Source organism: Pteropus vampyrus, unplaced genomic scaffold (genome assembly GCF_000151845.1).
Source record: "Pteropus vampyrus isolate Shadow unplaced genomic scaffold, Pvam_2.0 Scaffold145, whole genome shotgun sequence".
Taxonomy (NCBI): domain Eukaryota; kingdom Metazoa; phylum Chordata; class Mammalia; order Chiroptera; family Pteropodidae; genus Pteropus; species Pteropus vampyrus.
In genome coordinates this window covers 972,621-979,166 of record NW_011888926.1, presented here as the reverse complement: position 1 = coordinate 979,166, position 6,546 = coordinate 972,621, and positions in this window count along the sequence as shown.

Here is a 6,546-nt window from a genome sequence, read left to right as displayed (position 1 = left end):
GTGCGGTTCCCGCTATCCCCGGCTGCCTCGGGCCACCCTTGCTTATTATACGGGTATCACATCACATGTTCCTTGCTCAGCGAGGTCTGCCCTGACCCCCTGTGCCGGCAGGCCCTGTGGTCTAGCCCTTAAAATTGAGCTGAAGTCTTCCTGTGTGTCCCCCGGAGGATGGTTTGCCGCCAGCCAGCCACCCCATTCCAGTGGACTGTGGGCTTCCTAAGGGGACGCCTCCGCTTTGAAGTCGCCTGCATACCTGGCGCCTAGCCCAGCGCTTAGCATATAGTAAAGTACTCAATACGTGTTGAGTGAGTGAATCTAGCAGACAGTGGACACCTCCTCTGTGTAGGCCCATGCTGCCCCCAGGGGCACTCTCTGGCTTTGCCCTCTTGGAATGATTGCCTTGGCCCCAGATATGAGTTCCCAGTACTCTGACCAGCCGGCCTGCGGTGGGCGATGTGTTCCTGCAACGTGATGCTGGCCAGGCAGGGGCCTTCCAGGCAGAAGGAACTGGGCAGAGCCTGGAGGTGGGAACGAGGTGGACAGATGCAGGGTCAACAAGGTGGGAGGGGCTGATAGGGCTGATAAGCCAGAGCTGGGAGCACAGCGCTGTGATCCAGGTCAGAGTGAGGCCATGTGGGGCCCCAGGCGCAGGGGACTGGGATGTAGGAGAATATGCAAAGCCCTGGAAGGTTTTAAGCATGTGGGAGAGTGACTGCTGGCTTTAAAAGGGAACTGGGGACAGCATGCAGGCATGGACACAGAGATCTACTGCCATAGAGTACAAGGGTTAAGTGTGACAGCCGATCCGTTAGGTATGATTTCAGTTTTAATGATCACAATTCTAATATGATAAAGGAAGTAATCAAATCAGAAAACTTGACTTCAGCATGAGTGACCAGTTACTTCCCGCTGCCAGGCGCTTTCTAGGCTGGTTGCGGCACAGGTGGCCTTCACCATCGACACCTGCCCCGGAGGCCTGGGGAGCAGGCCATCCCGAATCTCTCCATTTCCCCCAGTTGCTTTTGACTTTCCTCGTGACGATTCTCAAGGACGCGGACGTGTGATGTTGGAGTTTCTTCTTGTGAAATTTGGAGGTGACTAAACTGACTTTCTCCTTTTAATCACCCTCACCAGCCATGAAGAATTCCTGCACAGGGCTTTTCCTGGAAAGACTCATCCGCTAAACGTTGGTTAGATTAAGGCTATAAATGCTAGTCCAACAAACAATCCTACAAAATCAGAATTAGGATGGAATCTATTTTCTGGCCTTATACTGTCGTTTATATTATTATATGTATCTGTAGACTCAAAAAAAGGAGACAGCTTTCCTCCTAAAGTTATACTATTAACTGCCTCTCTTAAGATCATATTAACTGTCCATTTCTTTCCTTATTTATTTATCTGTTTGAACTTCTTCATAATTATTTCTGTACATAAAATTTAACATTCACAACATAAGTTACTAAGCATTTTATTCTTACTGTAATAAATCCTGTTTACATTGATACCTCAACGCATTGACATACTTCACTGAGTAAAGCTCAAAAGGCGAATTCGCTCCTGCATACATCCGGAAGCTTCTCTAGAAAGTGTCCTGCCTGCCAGGCTTGGCCTCACACTAGCATTGGCTCCTGCTCGCCTGTGTGACCCAGTCCTTGGCCACATGTGAAGTTGGGGAGGTCATACCTGGTGCAGAAGTCGACGAAGGCTGGTGAAGCCAAAATGAGGCAGATTGTGTCTCCTGGGGACCCCTACGTGGCCAGGACAATCGCTTATGAGCTCTGGACTGTCCTGACTCCAGTGTCACCAGAGACCCCTTGCAGCTACACTGTCCAGTCACCTTGGTCCTAGGCCCAGCAATGCCGTCTTCTGGCTGCCCTAGCCCCGACGAGGGACTGGCCCAAGGGCATTTATTTTGCCTAATTATTGATTTAAGCCTCAACTCCCAACAGAGCTCCTCCCTGGGGTTTGGACCTGCTTGCAATGGCCGAGTGAGACCCCAGGCCTTATTGCTTCCCAGAGGACACTGTCACAAGTCCCGTTCTCTTTCCTCCGAGCCTCCCTCTTTTCCCCTCCTGCACCTTGTATGGCAGGATATCTCTCGGGAGGCAGGCAGTGCAGATTGAGGGAGTCGTGGCCCGGTTTCTTAGGGGGCTCCTCACCTGCAGGATTGTAGGCGGCCTCGGGGGTATAGTGTGCGTCGGGGGTGGTAGTGAGCAGGGAGAAGGTCTGGAACAACATTGAGGAAGCGGCCCCCTCTTGCTCTTGGGACTCAAGCCAAGTAGGGTGGGTTTGGCTGCCATTCACTGTGTGACACAGGCCAAGGCCTTCTGTTCTCAGGCTCCTTCGCCAAGAAGAGGTGGTGGGCTGCAGAGTCTTTAAGACACTTCTGATATATTATTCTGGGTGTGTGTTCCCTCGGGCTTTTTATTTGGAAAAGTGTCGAACGTACAAAGTAGTTGCGAGACGAGTGCAGTGAACTCTCACAGTCACCGTTTGTTATCATTCGGCCTCTCTCTCCTTTGCTCTCTATCCATCTGTTTGTTTTTGCTGAACTATGGAGAGTTAAGTTGCAGATGCATCACCCTTCACCTCTAAACACTTTACCAAGCGTTTCCTGAGATCAAGGCCTTTCTCCTACATACCGCTGCGCAATGATCAAATTCAGGAAGTTTCACATTGATACGATATTGACGCACTAGTCCCCAGCCCCCATTCTTCTTGGCCCAGATGCACCATAATGTCCTTTCTAGCTATTATTTTTTCTGGTCTAGGCTCTAAGCCCAGGTCGAGGTCCACGTTTACTTGGCAGGTCCCTTTTGTCTTCTTTAATCTGGAGATGAGAGCAGAGGGCCGGTGATGAGTTGCCCCACCCCCCGCCGGCGATCGCCAGGTCTTCCCACTGTCAAGGGAACTTTGATACCGTGTGAAACTTTCCTCAGATGGTTTTAGCATCTGGCATGATCCTTGTCTGAATCAGTTATCATTAAGGTGGTTTAACCCTTTACAAGGTACTATGGGGCGAGGGGGGAGACTTTGTCCTCATCGTTCCTCAAGATCCTACAGTGAGCCAAAGAACAGAACCACCCCATATGCCTATTTGCCTTCTGGACGTGTCCTCTCCACTCAAAAGTTCCTACTCAGGGGTTTGATCCTTGGGGGAAGCTGGGAGGCGGGGCAGAAAAAACGTCCGTTTCGTGATATAGAAGGGGAAACTAGGACCCAGAGGCGGGAGAAGTGGATGGTGGCGGAGCAGCTCCTCTCCAGGAGTCTCTGGGTTCCATGGTCTGGAACAGGAGTTTGGAAAGGGGACTTTTAGGCTGACTAGAGGGCAAAGTTTTGGGGTACAGGTTAGGGCTGTCTGATCCCTGGCAGTCCCCCTGGTCCCCGTTACCTGTGGAGGACCTTGGTTGCTGGATTTAGCAAAGAAAAATATAAGCTGTCCAATTAAATTTGAATTTCAGATAAACAATGAATAATTTCGTGGTATAAGTAAGTCCTAAATATTGCACGTAAATATACTTATACTGAAAATTATACTAAAACCTCATGATGTCTGGGGTCTTTGGACTGATACAAGGGTTGCCAGGTAAAATACAGGAAAGCTAATTCAATTTTAATTTCAGGGAAATGACGATTAATTGTTTCACCCAGATGTGGGAAACAAACTCACACGTGGCAGGTGTAATCAATTGTAAGAAAGGAGGCAGGTGAAATTGGTGGGGCCTTGAATACTGGAATGAGCAGCTGATGGCCCTGAAAGGCCATTGCCAGACAGTTCTAGAAATTTCCCTCTGGCTATGTGATGGTGGGGAGCATGGGCCCAGGGAAGCACAGGACCAGAGGGACTAAAGGCCAGAGACCAATCAGGGGTGGCTGCAGTGGCCAGTGACATGCCATGAGGATCAAGCCCATGGTCAGGGGATGAACAGGGCATTCAGGAGACAGAACAGCTGGGGAGGGTAGGTAGGAGGCTTCTGGCCTGGTGTGTGTGTGGGGGCAGGTTTTGGGGGACTGTAGGAGTGGGCTGGGAAAGCCTGGGAGGCAATGTAGTCCAGCATGTGGAGTTCTGAAGGGGCTGGCCCCAAGGGGGAGAGTGGCCCTCGTGTGGAGAGGAAGAGATGCAGAGGCAGGGTGGGGTGGTGGGCTGGTGGGCTGGGCAGTGACCTCTTAGCAGGCATTTCTGTCCAAATTACTGCCCCCACCTCATTTTTGCTATATAGGTTGCTGGCTGAACCCCACAGCCCTGGGAGCAGAGGAGAGGGCAGGGTCTCCCCCACTTCTGGAGGGGAGAAACCAGAACCAGCCAGACCACACACCCACCCCTAGCTAAGTGTCCGGAGAGGTCCGTGAGATGATTTGTTGGAAGCAAATATAATAATTCACTCGGGCGTTCGCAATTTAAAGAGGGTGCTTATTTTAAAAAGAAGATGCCGCTTCTTAGCCAGAGACCGTGGTAGCGTCAATGGCAGAATCACGGGCCCCTGCTCAGTCTGTGAAGGTGCAGGGAGGAGGCGCTGGGAGAGGAGGTCGGCTCCAGTGTCACCAAGCCTGTCCTGCTGAGGCCTCTTTAAGTCACACAGTCTGCTCTGGTGCAATCTCCAGGCGTTGGCACCGTGCACACTCGATGTGACAACCACAGCGGGAGTTTCCCTCGGAAGCATTGGAAGCGGGCCCAGACTGGAGGGTCCAAAACTGGTAGAGCCGGCAGAATCTGCCAGGACCCCTGCGGTGGGTGAAGGAGCTCTGCACCAGCAGAGAGGCTTGCCCAAGATCACACAGCTGGCCAGGGCTGGGGCTGGAGTCTGAACTCAGGTCTATGTGTCCCCGAAACCCAGCTCTCCCCACAGCCGCCTCTGCCCTAGGATTGGATTAGCATCTGTTTTTCTTTTCACTGCTGGCGGGAACTGCCTTACGGTGGACGGCAGGGACTGACTTGGGGGGTAGAGGGGCTCTGCATCACGTCCCCAAATCCTACTTTCTCCAGACAGAGTTTTTTAGATCTTGGCTCTTGCTGTGTGACTTTGGGCAAATCACTCCCTTCCCTCTCTGGACCTCATTTTCCTTGGCTATAAAATGGAGAATTATCTAAAATCCAGGTAGAGTCTAGATAAAGCAGAGGTCGCAGACTGCTGGCCAAAGGAGGCGTCCAGCCCATGGAAGTCTGTTCTGGGTTTGGTTTCGTTTGACTCAATTGCCAGGTTAGGATCCCTGGCTTCTTGTGTCACATCTGAGACTCTTGCTGTACCAGCTCCCAGCCCGCAGCCCTGTAGGTACTGGATTTGCAATCTCTGCTGGAGCTGATTCTCAGATCCTCCCCGGTGCCCCCATAAGCTGTAATTCTCATGCGCTTTGCTCCCAGGAAGCAGGAGACTGGTGTTCTAGGCTTGGCTTTGCCCCACCCAGCCATCTGATCTTGACTAGCCACCATTCATTCCTCTCTGGGCCAAATCTGTAAACGAGGTGATCACACCCATAGCAGAAGGCTGTGAGGAGAATTAACTGAGTTGCAGATACAAAGCTGCTTTCCAAAGCCTGATTGGTGGACAGGTGGAAATTAGACCTAGAGCCACCGGAGTGTCTATGGGGTGCCGAGGGCGAGGCTCGAGAATGAGAGATACATGTGGCTCGGTGCCCAGAAACACACAGGTACCAAGCTGAAAACCATGGGAGAACCCCGGGTCCAGGTCCTTCCCTCGTCAGTGAAATCGAGGAGAACTCATGAAGGAGATGGCATTCGAGCAGATGCTTCATATCTTTACTGAGCACTTACTATGTTCCGGGCGCCATTCTAGGTTCTGAGGGTACAACACTGAGCAAGACAGACACAAATGTCTTTGAAAAGCTGACATTTTAGTGAGAGAAAACAGGATAAACCAGAAGTAATGATAATAATTTTTAAAAAGACACGCGATGTCAGGCAGAGAAGGAAAGGCAGAGCAGGGCCGGAGGGGTACAGGTGGTCGTGGGAGGGGCAATTTTATGTGGGGGCCAGGGAGGCCCTGAGGTGTCATCCTGAGGTGCCGACAACATGGAAGCAGAGACCTGAAGGTAGTCAGTGAGCAAGCCCCGTGGGTAACTGGGCAAAAAGTGTTCCAGTCAGTGAGAACAGCAAGTGCAAAGGCCCCGAGGCTTGCCTTCTTTAAGAAGGAGCCATGATGTCTGTCTATTCCATTACCATGATGCTAGCTTTGATCAGGAGGCTCAGCCAGGCCTGCCAGGCTTCTCCCTGGAAAGGTCTTTGCCTTCTTTGTTTTTCATAAATCTTGTTAATAAAATCATGGGATGATCCTTTAAGACTGGTTACAGATTTGATTTAATCTTCACAGCCACCTATGGCAGTTTTAAAATACGTCTTTGACACTCCACTCATCAAGAGATGGGGGTCTGTGTCCCGTCCCCTTGAATCTGGGCTCTGCGACTTTTTGACCAATAGAATATGGCAGAAGTGACACTCTGCCATTGTAGGGAGGCCCTGGCCTTAAGAAATTGGTGGCTCCGCTTCCTGTCTCTTGTGACACTTGTTCTTGAAACCCAGCCACCATC